This window comes from Aotus nancymaae, unplaced genomic scaffold (genome assembly GCF_030222135.1).
Source record: "Aotus nancymaae isolate 86718 unplaced genomic scaffold, 86718_ANA_hifiasm-v0.15.2.pri h1tg000040l, whole genome shotgun sequence".
Classification (NCBI taxonomy): Eukaryota; Metazoa; Chordata; class Mammalia; order Primates; family Aotidae; genus Aotus; species Aotus nancymaae.
The window spans coordinates 43,505,849-43,522,909 of record NW_026988454.1 but is presented as its reverse complement, the minus strand read 5'-3'; the positions used below and the strand labels follow the sequence as shown (position 1 = coordinate 43,522,909).

General features: G+C 36.2%; 1 protein-coding gene across 6 annotated transcripts in view; it reads left to right on the top strand.

Annotated features, from left to right (window-relative positions):
- NKAIN2 (sodium/potassium transporting ATPase interacting 2) overlaps nucleotides 1-17,061 on the top strand; it is a 1,034,673-nt gene that overhangs the window by 110,016 nt on the left and 907,596 nt on the right. The window contains exon 1 of one of the 6 annotated variants that reach the window (XR_010336620.1): nucleotides 7,665-7,680. The exons of the other annotated variants lie outside the window; for them this stretch is intronic. The gene's annotated coding sequence lies outside the window, so the exon portion shown is untranslated. Of the gene's footprint in view, nucleotides 1-7,664; nucleotides 7,681-17,061 lie in introns of those variants that run through there. 6 annotated transcript variants of the gene reach the window in all.

Genomic DNA, 17,061 nt, shown 5'->3' with positions numbered 1-17,061 from the left:
AAATCAACGATTTAATTCTAAAGTGATCAGAGAATAAAAGTTCTGCAAATATAGATTAGAATAGAATTCAAAGGAAGCAAGTCATGCTCATCTTCCCTGGGGAGCTCTAATAAGAATGTCACATTAGGTGATGACCATCCTCTTCTTATCATGCTGCTGTTCTCTGGCTCTATTGTGATGTTACTGCTGGTTGCAAAGTGCTTTACAGTGTTTAAAAATAATCAGACCCTTCCTACCCCAAAAAACTCAGTGCTCTTTATTACATAGATGGGTTGTGTAGGCAACTGCCCTTTGGCATTCATTTTGAAGGTTTAGAATGACCAATTAAGATGTTAATTATATAATTTATTAGGGCTAAGTAAGGTCTCTAAGAGGTACCTTCTTTCTTTCTTTATACAAATATTATTTGTATCCTGAGATTTTTATCAAACTTTTACCTAATTACCAGATTTTAATATTTTTATTGACCATCTTGGAAATAATTCAGAGAACACTTAGTTTTTTGTTTTTACAAGTAGTTACTCAAAGAAAAGAGAAAATAGTTTTATATTGATTGATATTGTCATATGATTATAATCTGCAGGCAATATATTTAATATCATAATTCTTCCCATCTCCTAAATGAAGAGTTTGCAAGACATACTTGGTTAACACAAGATTTACTATGTGCCTGGTGCCATTCTATGTGCTTTTACATATATTACCTCATTTCATCTTTACAATGACCTGTATTAGTTGGCTTGGGATGTCATAACAAAATACCACAGACTGGCTGGTTTAAACAACAGAAATTTATTTTCTTAAAGTTGTGGAGGCTGAAGTCCAAGATCAGAGAGCTGCATGGTTGGTCTGGTGAGGACCCTCTTTCTGTCTTACCAGTAGCTGCCTTCTCACTGGATGCCCATAAGACCTCTTCTTTGTGTATGACGAAAGAGAGAGAGACAGAGAGACAGAGAGACAGACAGAGAGAGACAGAGACAGAGAGAGACCGAGAGGGAGAGGTAAAGAGGGAGAAAAGATTAGAGAGAGGGAAAGAGACCTGTGTGGAGGAGGCGAGAGAGGGAGGGAGAGGGAGAGAATGTGCAGGAATGAGCACAAATGCTTTCTGGCATCTCTTCTTAAAATGATACTAATTTAATCGGATCAGGGACCCACCATTATGACTTTAACCTTGCTTCATTAGAGGCCCCTTGTCCAAATACAGTCACACACAGGGTTTTAGAACTTCAACGTATAAATTTGTGGAGGACACAAACCTTCAATTTGTGGAGGACACAAACCTTCGGTCCATAACCCCCTCCAAGGTAAGTTCTGTTATAATCATTCCCAGTTTACAGAAGAGGCAATTGAGACACTGGGGTTTGGTGATTTGCTAGGTGTTACCCACTAGCAAACATTAGGGCTAGGATTCATACCCCAGCTATCTCACTTAGGCCTCTCTGCCCTTAACTGTAGCTCTATCGTCTGCATTAGCCAGAGATCATGGAGAAAAGGTAAAAAGAGCAGAGATATTTTGTGATATGGATAAGAGATGAGAAAGAGGAATTTAGAAGATTCACATTTTCTACTTAAAAACAAGTTATAAAGCCTGTGGAACTGCTCTGATCTAGAAAGAAATTGATCATGCTTTTGAAGTCTCTATGTGTTCTGTCTCAGTTCGTTAGTTTTAAATCAGCCTTTCTCATAAGGGTGCCTGCATTTGATTCCCAAGCCCACCTCATACTTACTAAGTCAAAGTCTCTGGAAGGTGGCAGCCTGAGACTGTGCATTTTTAGAGTTCTCCAAATAATTTGTATGTATTCTAAGATTTAAAAATCACAGCTCCTCAAAGAGGTATCCAGCTCAGATTAGGAGGTATAATTGAAGATGATATAATTATATGTGGGTCAAGCAATGGCCCATGTGTAAACTCTTGCTCAATGCAAAACTTTGATATGCACCAAATCCTTTAAAAACAGCTCTCCAAGGAAAATACACCCTGCTTTTTAGGTAACCTATTTATACTGCTGGCATGTGTTCCTCATGTTTCAACTCTCATTTATCTTGGATAATTTTTCCAGTCCTGTGTTTTGTCACCATTTCTTGATTGCCATCTTGATATGACTTTTTTCTGCCCATTCTCCCCACAACACCCATTCCTGTCTCCCTGAAGCCCACTCACTTTACTACCCAACGCCTTTTCTTGTCTATTCCTGGATGCAGGTCATCACATAGTACTTTCTAACTTCAATATTGCTTATGGCCTAGAGAGTGGCAAGTCTGTGGAGCCATGTGACTTGGTTTGAGAGGCACTGACAGGCTGAGTGACTCAATGTTGTTTGAAAGTCTAGTTCCTGTGGTGTGTCACTCAGGGGTGACTTACCTCGTATTGAGCACCCACCCCAGGATACATGCCAGAGAAAATTCTACAATCAGTTTTGATTGGGAAACACTTCGGATTGATCTATAAGTTATAGATAAACAAGTTCTTCAGGGCGGGATATGGAAGGTACATGCATTAATTCTCTTGTGTGTCTCTATATATTTGATAAAAGTTTACAGTTGTTTATTTTTTAATTTTCCCAAATGTTTATTAAATAAACATTTAATAGATACTCATCATAGTAAAAGTTCTGGAAAGAGAAAAAACTAATTCTGTGTATTTCATTGCACCAACCTCTAAGTTTACTTGATCACAGAACCCATCTTGTCTGCATAGTTGTTTTGATTTTCAGGGACCTAATGTTTTATGCCTGCATTTTGGAACTACTGCACTGCACTAGTGCATTGCTTCATTTCTTGAGGCTTAATTTCCAAAAGCTTTTTTTTAAAACAAAAACCAAAAAAACACAAAGCACTTGCCTGGGGCGGAGAGTATGGATGATCTCCAAACACTTCTAGAAAATTTTACAACAGAGGTTTGAAAAGATAAAGTAGAAGAGAGTGCAGGACAAAGATACACGAATCTGGGGCACATATACTTGAGATAAGAGAGTATCATGAAAGACTTAGAGGCCAGGTGCGGTGGCTCACGCCTGTGATCTCAGCACTTTGGGAGGCCGAGGTGGGCAAATCACGAGGTCAAGAAATTGAGAGCATCCTTGCTAATGTGGTAAAACCCTGTCTCTACTGAAACTACAAATATTCGCTGAGTGAGTGTGGTGGCGCATGCCTGTAGTCCCAGCTACTCAGGAAGCTGAGGCAGGAGAATCACTTGAACTAGGGAGGGGGAAGTTGCAGTGAGCCAAGATTGTGCCATCCACTCCAGCCTGGTGACAAAGTGAGATACTATCTAAAGAGAAAAAAAAAGAGAGAGAGGTAAAACCTACGTAAGAGGGTATCATGAAAGAATTAGAATGGAAATTTTGGGTATAACTGGGGTGGTTAGGGATGTCCTGAGTTAACTCCAATATACCTTTTTATTTTTGTTTTTTATTTTATTTTATTGATTGAGACAGAGTCTCACTTTGTCATCCAGGCTGGAGTGCAGTGACACAATCTTGGCTCACTGCAACCTACACATCTCCCTGGTTCAAATGATTCTCCTACCTCAGACTCCCAAGTAGGTAGGTTTACAGGTGGCTGCCATCATGCCCTGCTAATTTTTTTGCATTTCTAGTAAAGATGAGATTTCACCATGTTGGCCAGGCTACTCTCGAACTCTTGACCTCAAGTGGTCTGTCCACCTAGGCCTCCCAAAGTGGTGATTACAAGTGTGAGCCACCGCGCCGTACCTCCAATATACTTTGGAGAGAACATGAGTGTAAGATAAAGAAGAATGAAGATGACGATAAAGAAAAGATGGATGGGAAGGTGGGAGATTTGAAGGCAGATTTTATGTCCTTCACAGTATTTTTAGATGCCAGACCTGTCAGGAAGTTTGAGAATTGAGATGTAGATATATGTGTGTGTGTGTGTGTGTGTGTACCTCTATGTATGTATCTGTTTGTCTGTCTGTCTATCATTTATCTAGCTACCTACCTCTCTCTCTATCAAGAAAACTTTACATTTCTAAAACTAATTATCTCAGGTCTCTAAAGTTAAGACCTGATATCAATGCCAAAAGCCAGTGCTCTTCAAAACTTTTTAAATTTGTGATGTTCCTGAACAAGGAAGGCTTAACATCCTGTTGTGTGTGAAGATAGGAGCACCACCATAAATTAGAACATATGAAGCTTTTATGTTTACTTTGACTTTCAAGTCCATCATTTTTATTAGTGTTCTTAGAATCTCTTTCTCTGAAGATAGACTTCAACTTTTTGTAATATTTTTAAAGAGACAACCACTTTGATTCATTGAAGGAAAGCAAGAGCAGAGAGCTTGAATTTTATCTTTTTTAAAATTTTTCCATTAGCATAAATATAACATACTAGCAAAATTCATGTGTGCCTTAGGTCATGACTGCAATGCTTGCGTCTTCTCAAGGAAGACGTAGATTTTTTGAAGTAGGTATAAAAGTATGCATCAAGAACATTACCATGAATTTTAGCTTGAAGTTATAAGCCATCCACAGAATGTGTACGTTTAGGCAAAAACGCTCATTAAATAAACTTACATTCTGTCTAAAAGTTTGTTGTAAAACTGATCAATTGAAGTTTCTCAATATTTGCATCTATGTCATAGCAATGTATAGCCACATATGAAGGGCCAGGTGTAACCTGCATTTTCAATTTGGCACATTGCACTTCTGTGATAAAGGAAAGGCTTATGGGCCTTTCCTCTTCCACTTGTACTCCTTTTCCACATCCCTTCTCATGTCCCCATACTGTCACTCTGTTCATCAAAGCCTGCCTGCAGGAAAGGAGCTTGCAGACGAACTCATAATAAGTATTAATAACTGATAAGGCTGAACACATTACAGGAAGATTTTATTATATTTTATTAATGTTAATCCCTAATACCAAGTGAATTAAGTTCTCTTTGTAAAATTTTATCCACCAGCAATGTTTAGGAAAAAGTAAAGCTGCAGTGGTTTGTGGAGCCAGCTGGACCAGTTTGCAAGAGTCAACTGTTAACATTTTAGGAATTTTTGTAAGCTGGGTGTTAAACAGGGCCACCGTTATTGAACATTAAATTATATAAACTTTTAATTAATAGATTATATTGAAAATGATTATACTCAAAAATTATGTCCTAATTATATAACTAGATTTTAGTACTATCCATGCTCTTAAGTATATTTCTGTTTATCGTATTTGTGGGATATGTAATTGCACATCTGTCCCAACTCCACTCCAGTGACATATTGTTAGCTTGAAATTGGTCATAGTGGATGTATTTATGTTATGGAAATTAGCAAATACTACAAACAAGGGTATGGTTTATTATTTTGCTGATTGGCAAGACTTGAGATAGTACTGGAGAAAGTATTGTTAATAATGCAGATTAAACTTATTATATTGTTTAATATCATAAAAATTGAGGAATTACTCTCTTAGTATTTGAAAAGTATTATCCAGTTCAGAAAAAAAAGGTCACACTTACCATTCCGACACATATTTCCTTCATTTCACTCTCTTAGTGTTATTTAAGGTAAGAACAAATATCAACCAGCGTTCATGGTAGAAATGCCCTTTTCATCAATTGCAACCAGGTTGGTGGCTACTGTGATGGTTAATTTTGTGTGTCAAATAAGTTAGTCCATGGTACCCAGGTATTTGGTCAGACATTATTCTAGATATTTCTGTTAAGGTGTTTTTATGACTTTAACATTGAAATCAGTGGACTGAGTAAATCAGATTACCCTTCATTATATGAATGGGCCTCATCCAATCAGTTGAAGGCCTTACTAGAGAAAGACTGGCCTTCCTTATAATGCCTGCATCCTCACTAGGCAAATGTAGTTTTTTTGAATTAAGTCTAGTTTACTATATATCTCATTAGAGAGAATTAGACATAAAAGTATGCATCAAGAATGCTTCCTCGAAGTTTAGCTTAAAATCACAAACCATATGTACTTTTAGGTAAAAACTCTAATTAATACATTTGCATTCTATCTAAAAGTTAATGTAAAATTGAGCAATTGAAATTCTACCAGCTGACAGACTCTCTCCTTATGTCTCTCTCTCTCTGTCTCTATCTCTCTCTGTCTCTCTGTCTCTGTCTTATTGTCCCTCTCTCTCTCTCTCTCTCTCTCTCTCTCTCTCTCTCTCTCTCTTTCAGAGATATTTATGTGTATCCTGTTGGTTCTGTTTCTCTGGAGAACCCTGACAAGCACTCATCCAAGAACTCAGCAAAAACCAACAAAAAATTATGTGCAAATGAATTGGCTCTAGGGAATTTTTAATAAATAATATTGTATATTTTATAATTATTTGTGAATTGTGTGTTGTACATTCTTTATATCAGTAACATTTATCATAAACTTATATGTGTATGCATATGCACATTTTTCTTCTACAGGGCAGGATATGAAAAGCAAGTGCATGAATTCTCTTGTTTGTATATTTAAGATTTGATAAAAGTTTAGAGATGTTTATTTTTCACATTTTCCCAAATGTTTTTTTAAATATATTTAATATAGAGAAAGAAAAATTGTATATGTTATTCTAACATTAATTGAAAGATGGATAAGAAATTTTTATTTTCTAAATATAGAACAGTTAATATTAACTACAATGTATCTTTCAATGCAAAATTCCAAAAGTAGTTAGCTATGGCTTAGTAAATGTAATATTTTCACAAACAATGGCATTGGAATCTTTATACTGCAAAGGCAAGGTTAATATGTGAATAACTGCAGGTGTTCAGTTTTCAAAGCCTCTGAAAACACTTGAACATTGAAACCTACATGGTGTGTTATCTTCTTAAGAGAGATATAGCTTGAGTGGATTCCACAGTTGTTTGAAGTGTGTAGTTTGTTAATGTCCCAGCACTTCAAATTCAAGATTTAATAATCTCTCACCTGCCACATCATCAAATGCCCTTTCCTAACTGGATGCTGTACCACTCATTTCAATGGCAGCCATGGGATAATATGTTCTTAAGCCATGATATTGATAAAGAACCTGGCTATCATAAGGAAAAATTAAAAGAAAGTTCTTGAATCAACTTAATATGTTTTGCTCTTTCAAAAGGCAGGATAATGTTAACTTTAATTTAATTTATTCAGTTATTCATTTTTCAGCTTGCAGTATTTCAGAATGTAGAAAATAAAGGAAAAAGAAAAGTTATGCAAAGTAGTAGAAAGCCCTTTGTATGAAAAGTGCCTCCTTAAATGTTCAGTTACTGATTTTTTTTCGTGACTTGACTTTGCAATGAATATGATGGAAAGACAAAATCAATATGAAATAAAATTTACATAAGGACTGTTCCATGTGATGCAGATTTTATACATTTCTGGAGTATAAGTTTGTTCTTGCAAAGTGGTTTTAAAAGAAGTACACGAAATCTGTGGCAGTAACAATGCTGGCAAATAAGTACTTTATTTCTAGAATGCTGGTAATGGAGTCCTGGTTTCTGATTGGTACTTTATAGCATTGACAGGTTTTAAATTGCGCTGATAGTTGGTGCACACTCCCTTATGCCTGGATTTTAAACTCATATTTAGATTTAGCGCTACTTGCTATTTGTATGTGGCAATATGAACAAAATATTTTCATTACTATTTCATTTTCAGAAGCACAAAAACCTAGGATGCAAGAGAGGATAAATAGCTGCCACCATTCCATATTTTCCATGTGAGAAATCTAGCATAGAATGGTAAGTGTCAGGTCTGAAACTAAAGTTTCTTTATTCTCAGTTTCAACCCCAGCTACCCAATCCACACCATCATTGTTTTTCCACTATATCTCAACCAAGATTAAGAGAATAAATTAGCTTCTTTGAGTCTCCATATAATACCCACATTCACATTTTGGCTACATCTGTTCAATTGTGACAACTTCAGATAGGACCAAAATTATGACTTTCTTGGCCCCCTGCATCTATCAAGATGATTGTAATGGACAAAAACAGGAAATGAGTCGTATCTGGATAATTACTCAAACCATCATCTTCGTAAGTCAAAAACTGTGCTAGTGTCACTGCAAAAGATATCAGATAAGAATACATGCATGCAGACACACTCCCGCACACACACATAAGGATGTTGTTTGTAATCTAAGAGCACTTTGGTTCTTTTCCACTCCCGTTTGTCAGGAGTTGGGATATGACTGTGTAGTGGAGGGGCAAGATTAAATGAATGAGCCCTGATGAATGATTCTGTTGTAACAGTATTTTCTCACAGTGGACAATGGAAATAAGAGTGGAATTTCGAGGCAGAGGGAAAATTCACAAATTGCTGCCCTAACTGGAGAAATGAGAGAATCTAAAAGAGGAAATCACAGCAACATGGAAACTTTTAAAAGTCAGCAGTCAGTTTGTATGCCCATCTGAAAGGCAGTCCCATCTCAGACATCCAAGTGAAACAGGCTTAGCTTTAGGGGACATTCTGCCTTTAGAGACAGCCTATTTCCATTGTCAAACAATTACAATTTATAAACTATTTTATATGTTAAAGCAAAACTCTGCCTTCCTATAACTTAAACTAAATTCTGTGATTCTAGAATAATTTTCTTGTTCTGGAGATAATCAGCAAATAATTTGTGCATTAATTGATTCATCCCCTCAGTCATAGAGTAAATATTTAATGAGTACCTATAATGAATTAGGCATTGTGCCAGATGTTCAATGTATCTAACTCTTTCTTCTTCCATATGAAAGTCCTTCATATATTGGAAGCCCTGTAGTCCCGAAGTTATTCGTTTTAGCATTCATTACTCAGAGGGCATAATTCTGTGTTTTTCACTGTTCTGGTCTTTCTTCTACTTGCATTCAATTGTAAGGTGAAAAGAAGATGACCATTGGACATATTTAATTAAAGGAAAACATTTCTTATTTCATTAATTATGATATGGCTTCAGGAGAACACATAGTGAATATCACTTATTTGAGAAACTCAAAATCTGGTATTAGCGCTTTGTGACCGCCATTCTATTATTTTGTTTTTTAAAATTTGCCTAATGTTGATGAACTTTAGAGGTTGATAAATTGTTCAGTACTTTAATTTCAAGGTGTATGACTGTGATGCTGTGCCCATTAATTTAGCTCAGAATTTCTGACCCTATATTCTTCATTAGAGAGACACCAGTCTAAATGTTTCCTTTTGTAAAAATCAGAACACTTGTCCAGCAATCAAATTCTCTTCCATTTCTCAAAAGAGTCCTTATTCAAAAAATCCGTATTTTTAGTTGGTAGGCAACTCACTTAAATAAACAAGTTTCTAAACTTCTCAGCTATTGAGCATTATTTTATTTTTAGATTAATGCTATGTAGCCTCTAAAAAGAAAGTATCTATTGAAATTAGAATTGGAGAGCTTGTATTGAAAATAAATCCTCACCTGGATTAAGTTTCATCTGTGTGTGCTGTGAACTATTGGGGAATGAACTGTTTTACATATGAAAATTCTGTTAGGTTTTAATAACTTCTTGGTGCCTATTTATTTTGATGGATAACTGTCCTGATGTGAAAATCACATGGACAGTAAACTTTTAGATGAATATTGTAAGCTTCTTATAACTTTTTTCAGTCTCCTTTTTGTTGGTTACTTAGTTCTAGCATTTCTCTGCATGTAGATTTTGGTCAGTTTTGGGGAGGGGAAAGGGCAACCCAAATTTTAGAATTACGTGTAACAGTTATAAAATATAGTGTCTGGCTGGGGGTTGATGGGACTCAATTTTCTCAATGTATATGGATTGTAGTATTTACAAAGGAGTCTTGGTATCTCCATTGTTTTGTTCAGTAATATTTCTCAATTGTTTCCTTGTATATATATTGGATTTAAGAGGTAGCGTGGAGGTAACTGGAAAACTAATATTTTAATAAATTAGCCTCTTCTTACTTTATTGAAAGATAAAGCATAATTTACTTTTTAGTTTTTGATATGGGGAGATTTACTGTGCTATCGTTAGGACTCACTCAGGTTACTGTGAATTTCAGATGAAATACATGTAATTATTTTTGGAGCTAGTATATAACTTGAGAGGAGATATAGCTTTATGGTTAAATATGAGGGCTCTGGAGTCAGATTACTTGTGGAGTAAGCTCAGGCCAGTTTAACTTCCTTGCATCATTTTTTTGTTTTTCTGTTTTTGGGGTCTGTAATAGTAACTACTTCATAGAGGTTTTTAAGGGATTACCTGAAAAACAGAACAAAACAAACCCCAAACATTTAAATAGCCATGGTAATGTTAGCTACCTTATTACTATGAGGAAACAACTTATTGACTTTACTTACTCATTTTGGTTGTGAAGTAAATTAAACAAAGTAGATAATTCTGACAATTAAAAATGCTCTGTGAATGGTTTGATGGTTTAGTTTGTATTAAAGTTGACATCTGTAACTTTTCATTATAAGCTTTTGTTTTTTCAGGGTTGAGGGATTGATTATATTACAGTTTCCAAAGAAAGCCTTTGTTGCATTTAGCAGATGCGTGGGATTTGTACTGTCCATTCATGATGGAAAGATATATCCACATAAATCTGACCATAATTTGAAAGAATTTTGGCAAACCAGGTAACATGTCAACTTTCAATATCAGGAATATTTAAAAATATGAATCACATTTTAATGGTTTAAATATAAAAATGCCCAGTATTAACTATAGTTTTAGAAATTCAAAATTTTATTTTCAAAGGGTTTTCTATTCTTTTCAATTGAATTGAAGAAATGCATTGGCAATTATTTAGTCTGTTAGGTAGGTGATATCACTTGTGAAGAAGGTCTGAAAGTAAGCAAAACTCACCTTGTAAAATTCCATCTGGCTGGCAGTAATGCCAGTGAGTCTTTGTTCTCTGCCCTGATTTCACTTCCATAGTTTGCTGGTATTAACAGCCATTTTAAATTTCAAATCTTATGTATATATGTGTAGAATGTCAGAAACAATTTGGAATTCACTATTTGTGTGACTTTAAATCATTTAGCTATTCTAAGCCTCAGTCTCCTCATCTGTAACAAAGAATCTATTATTATTACCTCATGAATTTTATAGTAGAGATCATGGCTTTATAATCTATAGAGAATTATATGTTTATAAGCTATCCTATGGAATTTGTATTCTTCTGCAGAATTTATGGCCCATGAACTTATTTTTTTGCTATAATAGAGGTTTAGGGTTACAGTTACAGTAGAAAGAGAACAGGGATGGGATTACAAAGACCTGGATCATTCAGTGCAGCTTTCTGTGGCTCCATTTCTTCATCAGTGTAATGAATGGACTGGACTCCATGATATCTAAAAATCCTTCCTAGCCCTAAATTTTAACTGCAATATAATTTCATGATATCATTATTATTTTACAGGAATTGTTCCTGTGTAAAACCACGAAATGAAGGAAATAATTTTGCTTTCCCTTCACATGTCAAAAATGAAACTAGGAGATAATGTGTGAGATCCTTATATGTATTTGTAATATTATATATACATATAAAATATATGCACACACATGCTTATGTTTGGTTACATGTTTGAGTAAAATATTATAATTATACTATTTTATGTATTTTATAACTAAAAAAAATAACTATAACTAAAAATGTGTTTATATACTAGAATACAATATTTCAGTTACTTTTCATCCATAATGGATATTTTTTTTTTGATGCTTGAATTACTTGTCCAAGTGACCATAGTTTCTATTATAGGTGCTACAGTGGATGTGCTTATATAAAGTACAAATTTTCTTCATAAGTATAATGCATATTTTTTAAATGAGTGAATAATTTGACCTGCAGTAAAAAGAAAAGAAATAAATTAGCTTATTTTTTTATACCCAATGATAAGTTTGAATACTATGCATAAATAATTTCTATTCAAGAAAAGGACCTCAGGATTAAGCTCCAAATAAAAAGGCACTGGATCCAGAAACACTAGCAATATTTTTGAAATATCCAAGGGCTGTAAAACAAAGTGGATTTGACTGTAACTGTTTTCAATTCGCACTTGCCTCCTGGGTATCTGTTCAAACCTGCTTATGAATAGGCTCTGACTGATTTGTGAAGGGGGTTTGGCTTTTGTTTCACAGCTGTGTGAGGCATTCAAGTATAAGCCACACCACTTCCCTGTTTTGTTATACATTACACTACAAGTTGTCCTCTGTAATTTAAAAAAACAGTCATAAAGATGAAATGCAAACTAGTGTGTGTTGCTTTGGTTACGTCTGCTTGTGAAATAGTTCTGAAATCATTACTCTGACTACATTATTGAGGGTACAGGGGACTTTTTGATGAAATTCATTCTGCTCATAACATTTCTACATTATCTTTGAGTCTCCAACTGATCTCTTAGTTTTCTTCACTGATTCTTCTTTTTACCCTCTTCCAAGACCTGGCATTTCACATATTATTTATTTGTCTTAAATTGTTCAGGTTGCTATAACAAAGTACCATACACTAGATAGCTTATATAAACAATATAAATTTATTTATTATAGTTCTGGAGGATGGGAAGTCCAGGATCAAGGTGCTGACAGATTCAGTGTCTGTTGAGGGCTCATTTTCTGGTTCTTAGATGGTGCCTTCTCACTGTATCCTCACATGGTGGAAGGGACTAGCTAGCTCTTTGTGGTCTCCTGTCTAAAAGCAGAAATCCAATTCATGAGGGCTATAACCTCATGGCCTAATCACCTCTCGAAAGCCCACATCCTAATATGATCACATTGTTGATTAGAGTTCAACATATGAATTTGGGAGGAGGGGGTCAGAAACATTGAATCATCCTTCATTCTTTCTGCTTTTTGCTCTGTCCCTCTCAGGTATACTAATGGTTGTAACCACAACTCTGTAAATCACCAGCTCCAAGTCTTTGTGGATGGATGTCCAGGAAAACATTTACAGTTTTCTTCTGGACTCTACTACTTAAATAATCCAAATTGAGCTTTAAGAAGCGCGGACAGCGCGTGGCCCAGCAGCCGGCCACCCTGGCGTCCTGGGGCCTCCTCCCCTCCTCTCCCTCTCACCTTGTCACCTCCACAGAGCTGCCTGTCTGGGATAATTTGGGGATTTTTTTTCTGAGGGATAATTCTTTTGCATGACCCCTAAAGAGCAAGCCACACCGCTCTGCTAGCTAGGTGTCCGCAGTGTAGTGGTGGTGGCCGCTGGCCAGCGCTGCAGGGGTCGGCTGCCCATGCTGCTGGCTGGCCTCCCCTCCTCTCTCTTTTTGCTGAGTTTCATTGTCTTTTCTTTCTGAGCCTTGTAAGTGTACAAAAATTATTCTTATTTTGTTCTGTCTCGTGAAACTGCAAATAAAAGAAAAACAGGGAAAAAAAAAAAAAAAAAGAAGCCTGTCTTAAACTTAAGTCTCCAGTTCTCCAGGTCCCTGCTGCAGTGCTACTTCCTTCTCCCCACCTACTTCCCAACACTGTTTCATGTTCTCTCTAGAGATATTGCATAAGTTTTGCTCCCCCTCATCTTTCTTATAATAGTCATTGGTTTTTCCAGACTGTATTAGTATTTTCTTTATCTAAATGAGTAGTCTTCTAAAAGCTCTCCTTACCATTAGTTCATCTCTAGTCAACCTTTGGACTTGCACAACTAATCTTGTTGGAGTATTTGTAACCTTACTGCTTAAACAGTTTGTATGGCTACTTAGTCTTTAAAGTCATTCATAATCTGACCCAAATTAATTTTTGACATTCATTTTTCCTCTTTCTTCGACTTCTTATTTATCTTAATTTAGAAGAAGATGCTGCTAAGTCTACCAAAATCTACTTTATTATTCTTTCTGGGAACAAGGCAAGGCTTAGTATTCTTTGCAGTTAAGATATGGCAATGTAATTAACTTGCTGGTAATTAAATCAGAGAAAAAGTGCTATGTTATACCTCCGGGGTTATAAGCTAAGACATCGGGTATATTTTCCCCCATTCTCTTCCTACTGGCTGGAATCTGAGGCAACCACTGTGGCCGTGGAGAATATACAATGGGAGCAATTTAAATCCCTCAGTGACTAAATGGGATTGGGCAGCCCCCATCGATGTTTAATCTTTACCTTGGTATGATTTTATGGAAGTGACATAGAATCTTTTTCTTTAAGCCACTAAGTGTTTTGTAGTCTCCTGCTTCTAACCAATATTTCTTAATTTTTCATATAAACATTCTGTTTTGTTCCTAGGAATACCATATCTTGGCAGAATGGTGATAGCCAAAAAGCCTCACGTTAGTCAACAAAACCTTCTCCAAGAATAGCAAATATCTTTTTGTAGATATTCTGCTTATCTTATGTTCTGGCATTAGAGATAACATCTATTACCATGATAGGAGAATTAAAACTATAAGCTGTTCAGTGGATTGGTGGAATATGAACGATGCCTCCATTTCTAGCTTCCATGTGTTAGGATATAACTTAAGTTGTTTTAACAGACCAAAAAAGAAAGTGGCTTAAACAAGAAAGGTGCTTATTTCTCAGTGACAATCCCAAACAGTCCAATGCAGGGGGATAGAGCAACTATATTCTACAAGATGTTTCTTCAGTCTTGTGGTTCTGCTATTCTTGGATGTATTCCCTTTGTTCACATGGCAAACATGTGTCTTAATGCTACATTCCCTTTTCAGTTAATGAGAGGGGAGGAGGAAGTGGAGGGTCCAGCTCTTTGTATTAAGGTATTATGACCTATAACTTGCAGATGTAACTTCTATCCAAATCCCATTGTTCAGAACTTAATCTCTTTGTCAGACCTACCTACAATGGAGGCTGGGAGACGTACTCATTAATTATTAATAAAGAACCATGGGCCCAGTTCAAGCTTGGTTTGTTTCATAACTAAAAGGAAAAGGAGATAATGAATTTTGGGGGAAACTACTGGCATCTGACATATCATACAGCTTAATGACATTTGCAAAATTACCTCCTTGATGTTTCCAAAATAGAAATTACTTTCTGTCTCTAAATATTCCTCTCTTATAATTTACCTGATCTTGACAAACAGCAACCACATCTATCTAGTCAACTAATTAAATAAACCAAATATACCTCCTTATTCCTAATATCCACATGTAATCTATGGTACATCCGGTTGATTCTATCTCATAAACATCATGTATACTCTTTTGTTTTCCTCTCCACTGTATATATTCCAGCATAAACCATCAGCATCTTCTCTCTTCAACCATGGTGGCAGCAGCCATTTAAATGATGCTGGGCCTTTCATATTGTGTTCTTCTAATCAATCCTCCAAGACCATGGTGATCTTTCTGAAATTCAAGTACGATCATTTTATTCTTCTGCTAAAAATATCCTTTGGTGGTTTCCTCGTTGTTTGGGAAATAAAGTCCAATATCCTTATCAAAGCATTTAAAGCCCTTCATAACCTTGCCCTTTATTCTAGGATATTTTCATCCTTTTCAGTTGATATCAATTTCTCAGCCCTCCTATTCTAGTTTTCTCACTGTGGCATGCTGATAAAATCTCTGGTGACTTTGCTCCCAAATTTTTCTCTTCCCTAAAAGCCCTTATCTCCCCGGTGTCCCTGGCAGAAAACCACCTTTCAACTCCAGTCTTAACATTGTCACTCTTACAACTTCTGACTCCTGTGTGTATCTAGGGTTGATCACCCACACACTGATGCCTACGCTTTCCCTCATAGAAAGAGTCATTCACAACCAGGTTGAGCATGTAGAGCATGTGCATACCATGGAGACAGAAACAAAGTGAAGACAATAACAAAGACATGGAGTCAACCTAAGTGCCTGTCAACTACTGTGGTTTGGGTAAAGAAAATTTAGTACATATACACCATGGAATACTATGCAACCATAAAATAGCATAGAATAATGTCCCGTAGTGGTGGCATAAATGCAGCTGAAGGCCATTATCCTAAGCCATTACTAACGCAGAGACAAAAAACCAAATACTGCATATTCTCGCTTAGAAGTGGGAGCTAAACATTGAGTACATGTGGACATAAAGATGAGAACAGCAGACACTGGGAACTACTAGAAGAAGGAACGTGAGATGAGGGCAAGGGCTGAAAAACTACCTATGGGGTACTATACTCACTACCTGGGTGATGGGATCACTTATACCCCAAAGCTTGGCCTCACACGGTATACCCAGGTGGCAAGCCTGCACATATATCCCCTGAATCTAAAGTAAAAGTTGAATTAAAAGAATATAAAGTGTGAAGATGCTTTATAGGTATAGATAATGTAGACACTGGATTGTTTCTTTTACATTTATTTGATTATATATTTCCCACCTCTATTTGGATGAAAAGTCCTCAAGAGAAAATTCTGTTTCTTAGCATATTTTCAGCCTCAGAAGTTAACATGGTTTCTGGAATATAGTAGGTATGCAATAAATGCTTCTTTAAAGCTCTAAGAATATTCTCTCAAATATTTCTAGTAAAGGAGTGAATTGTTTAACCACTTTGTAAAATCAATCTGGCAGTGTTTACTAAAGTAGAACATAGTCTACTGTGTGACCCAGTAATTTCATTTCTAGTCATATATCAGACATAAATGCATAACCATGTGTGCCCACAGTCATGGATGAAAATGTCCATGGCAACATTGTTTATAGTAGCTGAAGAATGGGGAATAAAACACACATTTCTATTGATATTATAATGAATAGATAGATTGTAGTATATTAATGCAATAGAATTCTGTACACTTAAAGAAATGAACTAATTATAGCTTCATGAAATAACTTGGATAAATATCTCCTCCACTAAAAAAAGCATCAGCATTTAAAAAAACCCATACTAGGCCGGGCGCGGTGGCTCAAGCCTGTAATCCCAGCACTTTGGGAGGCCGAGATGGGTGGATCACGAGGTCAAGAGATCGAGACCATCCTGGTCAACATGGTGAAACCCCGTCTCTACTAAAAATGCAAAAAATTAGCTGGGCATGGTGGCGCGTGCCTGTAATCCCAGCTACTCAGGAGGCTGAGGCAGGAGAATTGCCTGAACCCAGGAGGCGGAGGTTGCGGTGAGCCGAGATCGCGCCATTGCACTCCAGCCTGGGTAACAAGAGCGAAACTCCGTCTCAAAAAAAAAAAAAAAAAAAACCCACACTATATGTTTCTATTGATGTTATGTTTTGTCCT